General features: G+C 52.9%; 1 long non-coding RNA gene across 1 annotated transcript; it reads right to left on the bottom strand.

The window, feature by feature from the left end:
• Positions 1-11678: 11678 nt before the first annotated feature.
• Positions 11679-12652, bottom strand: LOC117245051. The gene is made up of 2 exons (XR_004499212.1): positions 12581-12652; positions 11679-12406 (listed from the first exon to the last, which is right to left on the bottom strand). It is a non-coding gene; the product is annotated as an uncharacterized LOC117245051 (long non-coding RNA).
• Between the last annotated feature and the right edge of the window lie 2174 nt (positions 12653-14826).

Here is a 14826-nt window from a genome sequence, read left to right as displayed (position 1 = left end):
TGACACCCCTGAGCGGCCATGGAGCAGGCTCTGCCCTGCCCTCTCCACCACAGGCTCAATTAGGTTGGGGAAGATCCCCAAGGTCATTGGGGGACCAATTTATGACCCAAGACCACCTTGTCACCCAGATTTTGTCACCATGTCCAGTTGTTCCTTGGACACCTCCAGGGATGGGGACTCCACTTCCACCCTGGGCAGCTCCTTCCAACGCCTGGCCACCTTTTCCATGAAGAAATTCCTCTTGATGTCAAAGCTGACCCTGATCCAGTCTGTGTCCTCCCATCCTTGCCTGCCGTGGTGGGGAGGTGGTGAAGGGGTGCCAGCCCGCACCCCTCAGATGCCATCATGGCGCTGCTGTGAGGGCCCCTCAGGGACACCCACAAATACAACTCCAGCTTGCAGAGGAATAAGGATTAAAAAATACCCACTGTAATATTTCCAGTTAGCCCAAGTACATTTTAAGCAAGTGATATATAAAACCTTGTGCATGCTCATAGAACTTCCAAAACCAAAGGGACAGAGCACTTCACCTCGATATTCCCAGTTACCCTCACATAACCAGATCTTCTCCAGAGTTCCTGTCTTTTGCAGGGACTTTGATAAACTGACTTTCCACTTGAGCCAAACAAACTATAAGTAAATAACAGTGACCAAACTGCTCCATTAGGTGCATTTATCACAACTTAGTTGAGGTCACTAGTTTCCAGCAGGAAGCACTTGCAAGTGGAGTTGAAGGAGTAGCATGCATTTTGCATGGATTTTTGGGTGATTTACCAGGGTTCTTGTCACTGTAACGGGGGTTGTTTGAATTCCCAGTCAAACTAAGCCCAAATTCATAAATTTTGTGGCTCCAGCTCTCTGGGGAGTTACACAGTGGCTTGTGCACCATGAGGCCAGGCAAGAGCAAATGGAAATGCAGCAGGAACCTACAGGATGACTGAAGAATATATTCTGTTCTCCTGAAGCACAATCTTTTTCCTCAGGATTTCTTATGATGTTGCAGTAAAACTTTCATGATTTAAATTATAGGCTATTAATGGATGTTAAGCAGGATTTGTTGGTTGCCAATAGGTTGGAAAAGAGTTAATGTTCTGAACCTGGCTGCAATTTTACAAATATTAAAGGCCTAAGAAAATGCATGAAGAATGGATTGGGCTGCCTGGATATGACCACATATAGTTACATATGTGGTAACACAGGTTACATGCTGTGTGTGGAACTCCTAAAATGATTCTGCTTTTCCACTTCTGGCAGAAGAAAAAGTTCTAAATCACACAGAAAAATAAAAAATAAAAAAATAACTGAGCCAGACAAAATGGGTGTCACAAATTTACTCTTCAGAACAGCGTAAAAAACATTAGAATGGGATCGGTATAAAAACACCAAGTGTGCTCTGTGGCATGAGGGTCTGGGGGACGTGGATCTCCATCAGGAGGATGCACCATGCCCAGCCCAGCCCTTGGGCTGCAGCAGCTCCCTGGCGTGGGGAGACCAGCACTAATTGCTCTCTGCTCACAGGACCTTGCGCAGGAGGAACAGCGAGTGCTGCTCGCACAGAATAAAGCCCATTTCCATCCCTCCTCAGGCTCACAGTGCTGGGGAAGGCACTGCCACACTGAAATTAGAAATTCCCAGCTCCCCAGTGGCAGGGAAAGCATTTGTGCATTGCTTTTCCACCCCAAAACACGGCTTTCCTTTGTAGCCATAAAAAAAGCCAACTAATATACTCCTTCCAATTAAACTGAGATATGAACTGCACTTTGAAAGGTCTTAATCCATTCTCTGGTTCATTAACTCAGAAAATTTCATCCCCATGGTTAGCCCTATCAGAGAGGATGGAATGCCTGGCACCAATTAGTTCTAATAACGAGCTAAGTTGTGCACAGGTTTCAGAGCCTGTCATTAGTATGAGAAAATAGGACAGCTCCTCTCAGAATAGAATATCTTACTGGACCTTCCTTTAATTTGTCTTTGGCTAACAACTCCTCCCGCAGACAAAGGAACTAATTGATTTGATGAGTTACAGACGCCTGCTGTGTGGCACCTCCCCTGCTGCCGAGCGAGGAGCCACAGCCAAAAAATAGTGGCAATATTGCTCTGAGATTCTGCTTTCCTGCATGCTCACAAGCCGTGCTCTAAGGAGGCAAACACACATGCCCTGTTAGTGCCCTCAGTTCTTCTGGATGCTGATTTTCTAGCAAAAATTCAGCTGGGTATTGGTAAAATGTCTTAGAGGCTGTGGGTGCCTCCCAGGTCAGCATCCTTCCTTGCCAAAGGAGAAGCTCTTGGATCTGGGGAATCTGAGGACTGTGAGGACAAACAGGAGCCTTGCTCCACAGTGCCAGCAGGCAGCTGGGGTCTCTTCTCAGCGCTGCTCTTGCAAGGCTCACTTAAAATAATATCAAAAGAAACAGAGGCAGATGATAGCAGATACAAGATATGTGTCTTCTTATGTTACAGGCTCATAAAGGAAAGGGTAAGATTAGTGGTCACCTCTAAAGAAATGGACATTAAATAACTGGCTGCTAAACCTGCCACAGCCTGTAACAGTCTCCCTGTCATTTTATACAGCATTTTTGGTAGTGCCACGGTGGAAATAGTTATTAAATAACCCAGGGAGGCAAAGGAAGGATTCCTGTCTTCCTCACTTCTTTCCTGAATAAAAAAACATGTCAGTTGTGCTGTTACTGCTTGAGCTAAACCAGAAGTATCCCTTTGCCATGAAGAGGGAAACACACCATGAAAATTAAAACATAACTTATTTTCTCAGATGTTTGCATGCTGCCAGCATGCCATAAAATCCTGCCTCTTTCTGCAGCCCAGGAAAGCACCAAGTCTTCTCCACAGCAGGGAGACAGAGCAGGGGAGGGAGGTGGCAGTGAGGGCAGCACAGCCCTGCTTCCCCAGGGACCCGGGGCAGGCAGCAGCGTGACTCCTGCGTGAAACCTGATGTGAGCAGCAGGATCTCATTTCCCAGAGTCACGGGATCACAGGGTGACAGAATGGATTGGGTGTAAGTCAGAGGGCTGCATGCTTGGACACTGAGGTTTCCATATCTCTAAGACGACTGCCTGCAGGGGAGCCCAGGTGAGAATCCTCATCTCAAGGTGACCTGGTATCGGGTTCATTGGGAGGCATCACTTCTCATGCACCTCCTTCACCTTGGAGTAGTGTCTCCAAGCTGGAAACGTGGCAGCTTGGCGGCTGGCAAGCTGTGCAACTGTCTGTCACTGCCAGGGAAAATATAAATGATGGCAGTCACTTCAGCATTTCGATTTCGTAGGTGCTGGCAAACACTCCCCAGCATGAGCTGCTGCATGCAAGTGATGACCTTTAGGAATGCTGGCATCTCCCAGTTCCGAAGAAGCAGGAGCATGAATCAGCAGAAGGGAGCAAGGAAAAAAAAAAAAGATGATGGTTAAAAAGGAGCCTGCTGTTAGCAGTAAGTTGAATAAAATTCTGCTGGTCCTCCAGTCCTCCAGTCAGATTTATTAGCAGTGACCTTGGCACTTGCAGAGCCCCCTGCACAAAAGCCAGGCCCACACTTGCAGATTTAGTGCACAGTCAGGGCCTCGGTCAGCCCAGTCACCGCATTTCACCCTTTATATAATTTAGATTTTAAATCTACAAGGAAACAAGCCCATTCTTCCAGTCTAAGCACAAACAGCCTCCAAGTGAGGCTCTGAAAGGCGGGCACAGAGCCCTGGGCTCCAGCTCTGCACAGACACCTGTATGAGCAGATTCAGTGCAGGGAGCAGCACCTTGGGCAGGCCACAGCAGGGGCTCCTTGGAGGTCCTTGCTTAGACTGAGCCATAAGCTGCCCCCACAGGGGCTGTGCACATGCTGCCAGGCCAGGGGGGCATTTTCTCCACCTCTGCTTTGAAGTAGAGCTCGCTCCCAGCTGCCAGGCAATATCCAAACAGTGCTACAGCCCCTTTCTCAACAAACCCCAGTGCCCACAGTCCAGGCTGCTGTGTGTTTTTCAGTCCCACCAAGTGTTCTGCAGCTCATACCCATCAGCCATGGCCTCTGGGCACCACCTGGGCTGTGAAGCAGCTCTGAACCCAGCCCCACAGCACCGAGCCTGTCTGTGCAATTCTGTTTAGTTCCAGCCACGATTCTCTGCCTGCTGTGAGACTCTGCCACATCACCAGGACCAGCCTGAGCGGCTGCACTGGCTCTGCCCCTGCCTCTCTTATCCGCTTCCATACTGGGAAGTGGGACTGTGCCTGCCACAAATGGGATGTGTCCCAGTTTCTGCAGAGGGTCTGGTGGCCCCAGCAAGAGCCCTCTCATTGTGACGGGCATGGGATGAGCCCCGGTCGAGCCCCGACTCTGGGCAGCATCTGGGGATGCTGCGGTGCCCCAGCGGGCCCCAGGGAGCCCGGACCTCACTTGTGTCCTTTGCACATTCATTTCCCCTTTCTCGCTCAAGTTTTCTCCTTGGCCAGCGACCCTGCTGCCTTTGCTTGGATTTTCCAGCAGAGGGAGATGCAGGCTCACCAAAGCCGTCCTCTTTCCCTAAAGCTTTCAGCTGTGTCCTCGCCTTCATCCTCACCCTCCCCGTGCCCTGCGCTGGGCTCCCCGGGCTGGGCTCCCCGGGCTGGCAGTGCCAGCACGCACACCCAGCCCTGCCCTGGCACACGGGCACCACTGGCTGCAGCAAACCCTCCTCTCTGTGTGGAGGGATAAATCCAAAGCAAGGTGAGCTGTTCCCAAGAGATGGGCACCGGGAACAGCGAAGCCAAGTCCCTGTGAGCCCCAGCCTGCCCGGCAGGAACATCTCTGGGGAGCTGCTGCCAGTGTTGTCAGAGCTATTGCTGCTCCCACTTTCTCACCTCGTCTGAAGGAGCATCCAACTCGCTCCAGCTGTGAGGGGCAAATCCCAGGTGATGCCTTTGCCTTTGGTGGGGGAAGGAGCAACACATGTCCAGGTACAAAGAGGCTCCCATGAGCCCAGTCAGCTGAGCTGGACAGATTTACAGCAACCTCTGCACCTGGTGAGAGTCCTGAATGAGCAGGGGGAACTTCATGTATGTCAGTGCTGAAATCAGGAGCAGAAGGGAGCACCCAGCCCACTCTGCAGTCTCTCTTGCACTGGATTTTGGGTGCTCTACTTGTCTATATTGTCCTCTGTCATCTCCTCTGGAAGTCACGTTTCCTGTTGGCATTTCATGTTGGCAGGGCCATCTCAGGGAGCTGGGCATCTCCTGCCATCATGTCAGAGCTGTGCTTCAAGGTTATTTCCTATCAAATACTCCTTCTTCCAGCCATCCAGTTATTTTCTCCTTGGCTAAATCATCTGAAAATAGTCTGCAGCCATCCTAGTTCTTCCTGCTTTGTATGCATGAGCAGGAAGGGGAATTTAGGATTTTGCTGTAATGCTATACACAAAAGCCTGCTGGAGAGCATCACTTTGATTAGCTCTTATTGTACACCCAAGAAAACAGAAAAGAATAAGAATAAGGGAGAGCCCAGCATGTGGCTGCTGTGCCTTGCTGCTTCGAGGCTGCTCAGAAAATCTGCCTGGTTGCTCAGGGGCCTTACCAGGAGAATATTTGTGCATATCCCAAAAATGGCTTAGGTTTTATCCTCAATAACAAGGGAAAGAAGGGCAGGAGCACTGTAATGATTTGCTCCCTAGCACATCCCCAAACTTGGGCTCTGGCAATAAAGCAGCCTGACCCCGAGGCCTCCCCTTCACTTGGTCACCTGCAGGCAGGTGAACCTTTCCAAACACCCATCACACAGGGCACAGCAAAGCTTCCCAGCTGCAAACAAGGCATCCCAGCTCCTGGAAGTCTGAGATGGAAAACTTGATTTAGATCTGGGAATTAAATTAGCAAAAGGGATGAAAAAGAAGTAAAAATATCTCACATCCAAGCACACATCTTTGGCAGAATTTATGATTGGAAAAAAGTATTGGGACGTGAATTTTGCAGACAGCTCTGATGAGTGATGGAATGGACCGAACTCCTCGCTCTAAACTCCCTGAACCTTGAGGATTTGATGCAGATCCAGATTTTAAACTTCCATTGGGGCCTTTCTCATTAAAACCAGAAGCAGAAGGATCTCGTTTGCCTACAGAGGCCGTACCAGATAGTAACTTGCCCCTTCTCCTCCTGTGTCCTGGCCACCCCCTCTTTATCCTTTCTCAGTTTAGGTGAGTCTTTGTCACAAGGCACTGACAAACTGAGCAGTCCTGGCTCTCCCAAGACATAGGGCACTGCAGTTCTGGAAGACAGAATTTAGTGCAAGTATCTGCATATGGATTTTTAAAATAAACTAATCTCAAATAAAGCTCACCCGAAGCTGTGGGCACTCCAATCGTGTTTAAAAACACGAAAACACAGGAGAGACAGAATGCAATCGATGCTTCCCTGCTTCCCACCCAGCCAGGCGAGCACCAGTCATGAGACTCACACAGCTTAAATCCCACTGTTACACTTTCCCACCAGACAAATCCTACTTTATTAAACCAAAGTGCAAAGGAATTAGCAAAACCGCCCGTTTCCTTCACACTATAGTATATATAAGCAACCTAATCCATACTCCAAAGCTCCCACCGCTCTCAAAAGCTCTCAGCTGGGAATTCCCGTCAGCAGCTCGCCGTCTCCCTCCTGTCAGCTCGGGATTACCTTTCCCTAACAGGGCACGGGAAGGAGAAAAACACGTGGGCACCTGCCAAACTCATCCCTGCGGCTCCCCTTGCACGGTGACCCCGCCTGAAGGAGAACCGCAGGGGTGGGGATGGGGCAAGGGGCTGCACACCGGACTAATTAGTGCTCGGCTTTGCTCATTAAAGAGGCTCCTTTGGCTGACCTGACCAAATACTTCCCATTGTTTCCTTCAATCCCATGGCTGCCGGGTGTGCTCGGGGATTGATGGAGAGGGATTGATGAGCTGGGGAGGGATCCCGATGCCCTGCCCGTCACCCCGCCTGCCAGGGGCGGCCCAAAACTCTGCTGAGAGACACAGGAGGTGCGAGTCAGCCCGGCCGGCGTTTCATTTCCATGAGATAAGCGCCTCCGTGTAGCAACAGAAATCAGGGGTAATTGGCGGGGCTGGAAGGACGGAGCCTTTTGTTACACAAGGTTTAATGGGCCTCTTCGGAGGGAGCAGGAACCAGCGAGCGCTGCAGCCTGGAATAGCGATGTGCTACATCCCATTTCTCAGGAGAGAGGAAGGAAGGAAGGACACGTGAAAAGAAAATAGCAGTAAATGATCCCACTTCATAATTTTTCTTCCTGTAACCCTTCTGGCCTTACAAACAGGAACTTCGTTTTAAACTAAAAATAAAGCCTGATGCCTGTGTCGCAGTTGCAGATGGGTGTTTCCAAGCACGCCGCTGGGGCTCAGCCCTGTTCTATAAGCAGCCTGGGCTGGGCACCCTAGGAAAGTGCCTGGCTTTGCATTTGCTATATTTACATATCATCAGTTATCAGGAGAACAGGATGTCCCAGGGGATCTGAAATAGGATATGCCACACTCCATCTCCTGGTCAGTTCAGCCACGGGCCAGGCCCGTATGGCTGATCCTGTCTGCCCGCGGCTCCGGGACTGCCGGCCGTGCCCGGTGGGTGTTATCCACCCTGCCCGGTTGGCACACAGGCCAGCCTGCTGTGGCATCCCCAGCCTTCCTCCAGACACGTGTGGCTGCAGCAGAGAAGAGCTGGGGAGGTGGAAAGCTCCTATTTCTCTCTCTGCCACACTATTGCAAAGGCAGAGGAGATTTATTCTGCCCTCCAAATAATCAGGTCTGTATTCTCCTCCACACATTGTTTTTTACACTAAAGCCCCAGCAGCCATCGGGAGCCTTTCAGTACAGGGTGATGGAGCATAAACAAGGCCTTTCCCAGGCAGAGCAGGGCAGGGCAGGAGCAGAACCCCTGGCACAGCTTCCCGCAGGCCCACAGAGGGGCTCGCTGGGGTGAGCACAGAGCAGAGAGGGCAGGTGGAGGGGTGGGTACCCGGTTCCCTGGCACTGCACACCCTGCAGGGCACGGGCTGTTCTGTCGGAAGAACGAGGGATGCCCTGCCTACCTCACCACCTTGGATTTAAATGTCTTTCTCACACACTGGGCGTAGCTGCCAAGTATTGTGCCTTCAGTACATCACTCCACCTTGATTTCAAACCACTCCAGCTTGTGTTTGGGAGTGGTTTCCAAGCATTCAGCTCACCCATATCTTATCCACACTGGTTTCCTTTATGAGCTGCACCCACTACAGGTCCAGAGCTTTAAATGCAAACCCAAACAAATATGTGGTCGCGCTTCCCATTCCCACTGGACTGGCCTGGAGTGGGAGTGGAATGAGTCAGGAGTACCATAAAGGAAAGTGAAATAGATCCACCCTGAGCAGATGATAGGATCAGGGCAGATTAGTAGCCTTGGATCAGATTCAAGGGTCAGCATAAATCTTTAATCTTTGCAAAGTCCTCGAGCCTCCCTCCCCTCACTGTCTCACATGCACACACACCAGGCATGACTAAACAGCTCTCTGCGGGGATGGCAGACGCTTCAGAAACTCCCGACTGGTTTTGGTTTGCAAAATATAACAATAAAGCTGCTCTCTGTTCTGTGAACGTGAGAACTTCCCTACGCAGGCACCTCGCCCCTGGATGCTGTGGGGTGCTGCCAGGGACGGTGTCACACCACAGCCACTGCTCCCACCGGCACCGGGGGCTCGCTGGGGCCCCTCTGCTTTGCTCTGACCCCAGAGTCAGGCTGCAGCAGCCAAGCATCGGGTGAGAGCCAAGGACAGTCCCCACCTTGTGCCTTATTAGGTCCCGACGTGGTCTGCCAGCACGTCATTACTCATTATTCCTCTATATTTGCTTCCCACTGACGCTGTGCTGAGTGCACATAATCTGGATAGTTCCCAGGTTTCACGTGGAGCTGCAAGTGCCTGGCTCAGGGGTGGTGGAAATGCCAGGCTGCCCTGGGAAGGGGCTGTGTGGGAGCAGAGGGACTGGAGGAGAGGCGTGTGCCAGCTTTGCACCCAACTGATGCACTAAAGGAAAAGGAAAGAAAAAAAAAAATACATAGCAAAAAGCCCTGGCCTAGTTTTTGCTAGTTTTTGTTTCACTGTGCTGGGCTCAGGCTCGAAGGATGTGGTTTGGTGGTCAGCGCATAAGACAGCAAATGAAAAAAAAAAATTCCTTTGATTAAATCCAGATCGGGTCTGTGCAAGCTCTTCCTGTGGCCATCGGGAAATCACACGAGGGAAAACCCTGCCCACGCTGCCGGTGGCTGGGCACCAAGGGACGTGACACAGCCCTGCGGTGGCCCTGTCCTGCTCGGTGGGGCACTGTGTCCCACAGAGCGAGGTGTCCCATCCTGGCACCTGGAGGACTCATTCCCCAGGGGGGCTCCGAGACATCCATCTCACCATGCTGAAGGCTCCATCTCAAGCCTCCCTGATAGATTTATAACAATTCAAGTCACTCTCACCGCCGCTCTGCACACAAAGGGCCAGGCAAGTTCTGTATAAGCGAATATTTATATATTCCCATAAACATTTTTAAATGGGAAATTGCCTAATATGCCTTATTAAAGGGAAAGCACGAACAGCTGGCCGAGGGCGCCTGGCAGAGCTGCTGACGGTGGATGTGCTGTTGCTGCTGCACCTCACAGCTCTAATTGTTTCAGGAATCCTTTGACTCATCTTCTGAGCGGCTCAAGGATCTGAACAGAGATCTCTGTCTTGCCGGCCTCCTTCAAAACACTTTTGCCTCGCTGCTGGGTTTAAAAAGCTCGTGCTGCGGATGCCTCCTGACCTCAAGTGCCCAGGTGCTCTCTGGAGCCCGGAAAAACCCCTCGGTGGTTCCTGCCTCAGCCGCACACCGCAGCGGGGCTCGTGCTCCTCACACGTGCGGCTCGCCAGGCCCTGCCACAGCAGCTCCCAGCCACAGGTCCTGGGGACAAGGACCTGCCACCAGCCAGCCTCACCCCAGCAGGGTCCTGCCAGGACCCGGCCCAGCCACACACCTGCCCTCTTGGCCAGCAATTCTTTGCTTTCCCGGGGAGACACAGTGAAAGCCCTGAAGGGCAGGAAAGCTGTTCCTGAGCTGCTGGGGATCAGGACCACGCAGGTCCTTGGCTTGTCCCTGGGGACCAGGGATGTCACTGAGCGCTGCAGTGCCAGCCTGCTCTGTTACTATGGGGACAAGCACCACAGGGCTGACAGGAATAAATGTATGAAAATCCCCAGCAGCTCTGGGGGCGGCAGTGGGATCACCGTAACCTGCCGTCCCTCCGTGCCCCTTGCCTGGCTCGGTGGCCTCCACCCCTTGTGACACCCAGCCCGTTGCTATCTTTGCCCAGTGTGCCGGGCTGACAGCTCAGGGCTCACACTCAGCGGAGGCAGCGTGCCCAGAGCATCCCTGGGCTGTGGGCACGGCTCGCTGGGCAGCACACAGGCCCCGTGTCCCCACCAGCACCGGGCAGGGTTTGCCACGGCCGGGCACAGCAGGCAAGGCAGCCTCGGGAGCGGAGCGACTCAGGCCTCGCTCGCTCACTCCTTATTCACCCGGCTACATGAGCTCCAGCCAGGGCTGAATTCCCCGTGACCTTTGGACACTCATTTCAGCCATGGAAAGGGTGATGGGCAGCCAGAGGGAAGGGAAAACAGGCAAAAGGCCCGGCGAGATGGCAGCGGGCACTGCTGTGGGAGCCTCCGGGCCGGGCTGCTCCCCAGGCTGGGAGGTGGCAGCACCTCAAGGCCTTCCAGGGCCCGGCTGGGCAGAGCCCCGGGACACCCCAGTGCTGCTGGTGCCCTTCCTGCTCCACCCGGGGAAAGGCTCCGCTCCCAGGAGAATGGGAGCGAGGAGGGAGGGAGCTCCAGGCACGGCAGGGCTGGGGACAGCTCTTCCGAGGGCATCGTCTTAGAAAGCGGCTCTTGGGAGGCCCGGTGATTCAAGGGGAAAGCTCTGCAACACTCATTCTGGGAAGTTTCCATTTGAATTGCTGCAAAGAGCAGTTTTTCCATGATAAACAGATTGCTTCAGTTCCCCAGCAGCACTGGGGGGGTCACAGCCACCCCCTCCCTCCACGGGGCCCTGAGTCATCCTCCACCCAAGGGCTCAGCCCGGGCCGGTGTGGCAGGGCTGGGATGGGCCGTGAGAGGTGCTCCGAGCGCTTCCCGCACCACAGGGGAATTCAGCTCCAGAGCAACTGGCACCTCTCTGAGGCCAAATGTTTGTCTGAAATCAAGAACCTGAGAAAACCCCTCCTAGCCAAGTCCTGACCAGCGTGTGCAGTGCCAGGGCCCCTCTGGGGCTCCCTGGGCTTTTCATTCCTGAACCAGGACTCCAGCACTGGTGGGTCAAACACTTGGTACAGGCAATGCTGATGGGAACCCTGCCTCCTGCATCCCCACACCACCAGGAGTTCTGGATCATGGGGGGCTGCCCAGCCCCTCCTGTCTCCCTGCAGCCCCAGAGCAGCACCCCAGCCCTGGCCAACAGCACTCATCTCCTCCTTGGGCTGACACCAAAACCAGGCTGGGTGCTTCATGTCCCAGCCAGCTCCAAGGCAAACATCTAAGCAGCAGAGATCAGTGAGAGAGAGGAATCCCGCTCCCTGTGCCTCTCTAATCCTGTGGAATAATGCATCCCATGAAGTGCAGTCTGGATCCAGTCCAGCACTCACGGAAGGCAATGACAGACCTCCCACTGATTTCAATGGGAGCAGAGCGAGCTGGGGTTTAATCAGTGTGGTACCAGCAGCAACAGCTCGTCAGCCCCAGCATTTCTGAATACATTAGAACACATTGCCTATGCCCATAGGTCACATTTCATCTCAAATCACACCAATTTCACAATACATGCACTAATACCACGAGATAATCATCAGCAACTGCTTCCATTTGGGATGGAGCTTTACCCCAATCAATAGCTGCAGTCAAACCCCACCAGCAGGTCCCCAGGCCCTGCCACAGCAGGAGGAGGGTGCTGGGAAAGGCCCCCAGCATGGCCATAACCTTATTAATGATTCAGTGTCAAGAATAGAAATAAGAGTTAAATCTTCCCTAAGCTGCTCAGCTGCACACTGGTGGTGTACACATCCTCGGGGAGCAGCACAAACACGAGCTCCGTGCACACCCCGTGACGCGGATAAGCAATATTTCAGCCCTAATAGTTTGCATATTCATCAGTCCTTTCAAAGCAGGATAGATCTCGGCCTTTTCTCGCTGCCACGGCATGGAGGCGACCAGAGAGCCGCGTGGAGGAGGGAATGCTGCTACACTTCCAGCAGCAGCACGGGCTGAAGGAAGGATAAAGCTGGGTTGCAGAGAGAAACTAATTATTCCTCTTGTGAGACAGCTCTGGCAGCCACAGACCGTGGCCATTGCTCCTTGGGCTAAGCTGGTGTTCAGAAAATGACGTGGGAGCCCATCCTGGGTACTGGAATAAAGAGCAGAGGTCAGAGAGGAGGTAAAAATGGAGCACCGGGGGCAAGTCCAAGGCTATAATGCCAACCCAGCCCTTTCCCAGCAGCGTTGTCACCCCACAGACGGTCACTCATGGACATGGGCAGGGCTGAGATGAGCAAGGTTCCATCCCACAGCAAGCACCCACCTGCCTTAGCAGGCCTCCTCTGTGTAGTGCAAAGAGATGGATGGCAGGAGGAACCAGCCCAGGATAGACCCCAGTCAGCTTCCACTATCCCATGAGCAGCAACAAGCACAAGAGGAGCTGGGGGAGCTGCCTTTTATTTCCAGGCATTCCTGTTTCCATCAGCTGTGTGGTATTTCCCAGCCTGCTCCGTTTGCAGTTTTAACAAGGCACATGTGGTGAGAAACCCTTCCCATGCAGAGCTTTCCTGTCTGGCCATTTCCAGAGGCACTGGGTGTGATGGCAACAGCTGCCTCCATGGGGTGATGTGCCTGGGGCAGAAACACACCTGGGAGAAAGACACATGTCTAAGAAATGAATTATTCCAAAATATAATCCTCCATTTCTTACACTGCAGCACGGACGTGCCTCAGGAGTGAGGGCACAAGGGTACAGGCACCCCTGAGCAGTGGCCAGTGCTCCCAGGGCAGAGCTGCCTTGCCCAGGGCCAGTAATGTTCTCTGCATTAGCAGCTGTCTCTGGCACTGAGAGGCATCGGGAGAGTTCTCAAGTACTGTGAACTGCCCGCAGAAGGGCAGTGGGAAAGGTCTGGAACACGAGGGAGCAGCGAGAGCCACATCTCCTGGCTCCGGCAGCACGCCAGGGTTACAAAACACGGACACCCCGTGTCACATAGCGAGGGTCAGTGTCACCAGCCCCGCGGGCTACGGTTACACGGGCTGAGCCCAGCAGAGTCATTCTGCCTGCAGCCCTGTGGAGATCATCCCTCCTCTGCCCCTGGGCATTCCCAACCCTCTCCTTCCATCCTGAGCATCACACGAAATGTCTAAGGGGAAAAAAAGCCTTGCTCAAGACCTGCTGCTTTTTCCACGCTGAAGCAGAAACAGCAATTATCTGGTTCAGTCTGGTGCTGCTGGCCTGGAACATGCCATGACAACGTGTTTCTCGTTTCAAAGCCTCTTTTGTACTAGGACACAGTTCAAGGGATCTTGCAATGCCTGCATTTGTAAACACGCCGCACTTGCAGCTACACGCTCTGCAGATGAAAGCCAAGGCAGAGCACAAGGGCACTTCTCCCTCCGTGTGTCACGGCCGGGGGACGGGGCAGCTCCCCCCAGCTCAGCTGAATCAGAGCTCCAGCAGCCCTGGGGCTGGGTAACCATGCGTGGTCCTCAAAAGTCACGGCACGTTCAAAAAAATGGAGTCCTGGAAAAGGGTGGGGGGGAAAAATCACAGCAAAAAAAATGTGCGTCACTGCAGATTATTTTAGGCCCTGGTCCATGCATAATGCAAATAAGCAGCTCCCGGGGTACATGCCTGTAAAAACCATCCAGTCCCACAGTGCTCGGCTACGGGAGCTTTCCAAACAGGTGGTGAAAAGCTAAAATTATGTGTCTGTGTGTCCTCACCGGGGTTAGGAAAGGCCCTGGCTCTCAGGAAGGCTCTCCCCATGCCTCCACAGGGCTGGTATGAAACAGGACCGAGACATTAAAAAATTCAGGAGCATTTCTTTCCTTTTGAGGCAATCCTGCACTCCCACTCAGCTAACCTCACTCAGCACCTCCACGACACCCTTTGATCTGCCTGACCCCGCTGCCCCCTCTCACCTTCTCTTCACACACACTAACTTTTTTTTTTTTTTTTTTTTGCCTAAAATCATTAAAATCGTTGTATCCTCCTTGTCTGACTTCAAGGAGTCGCACGGGAAGCCCTATTTATGGGTTGAAATGCTGCTGAAAGAGTTATTGCCGTGTTATTCAGCTGTTGTGCCAAGCCTGCATGGGGATCGGGTTTCTGCTGAAAGGGTGCCAGGCACGTCTTTTTCCAGGAACCAGCAGCCGTATTTAGCCTCCGGCTGCACATGAAAGACTGCAGTCGGAAACGTGACATTGTGTCAACATTTGAGGCAGGTCAGAGCTGGGTGAGACCATGAAAACAAGCCCGGGAACTCAGCACACCCCGGCGGGGCAGGCAGCACGGGCTGTCCCGGGCTGGCACTGTGCCGGGGGTCGCCCCTCCGTCCTTCCTTCCTTCCTTCCATCCATCCATTTCCTTCCTTCCTTCCTTCCATCCATTTCCTTCCTTCCATCCATTTCCTTCCTTCCATCCATTTCCTTCCTTCCTTCCATTTCCTTCCTTCCTTCCATTTCCTTCCTTCCATTTCCTTCCTTCCATTTCCTTCCTTCCTTCCTTCCTTCCTTCCTTCCTTCCTTCCTTCCTTCCTTCCTTCCTTCCTTCCTTCCTTCCTT

Source organism: Parus major, chromosome 12 (genome assembly GCF_001522545.3).
Source record: "Parus major isolate Abel chromosome 12, Parus_major1.1, whole genome shotgun sequence".
Lineage (NCBI taxonomy): Eukaryota > Metazoa > Chordata > Aves > Passeriformes > Paridae > Parus > Parus major.
This window is presented reverse-complemented; position numbering and strand designations above follow the sequence as displayed.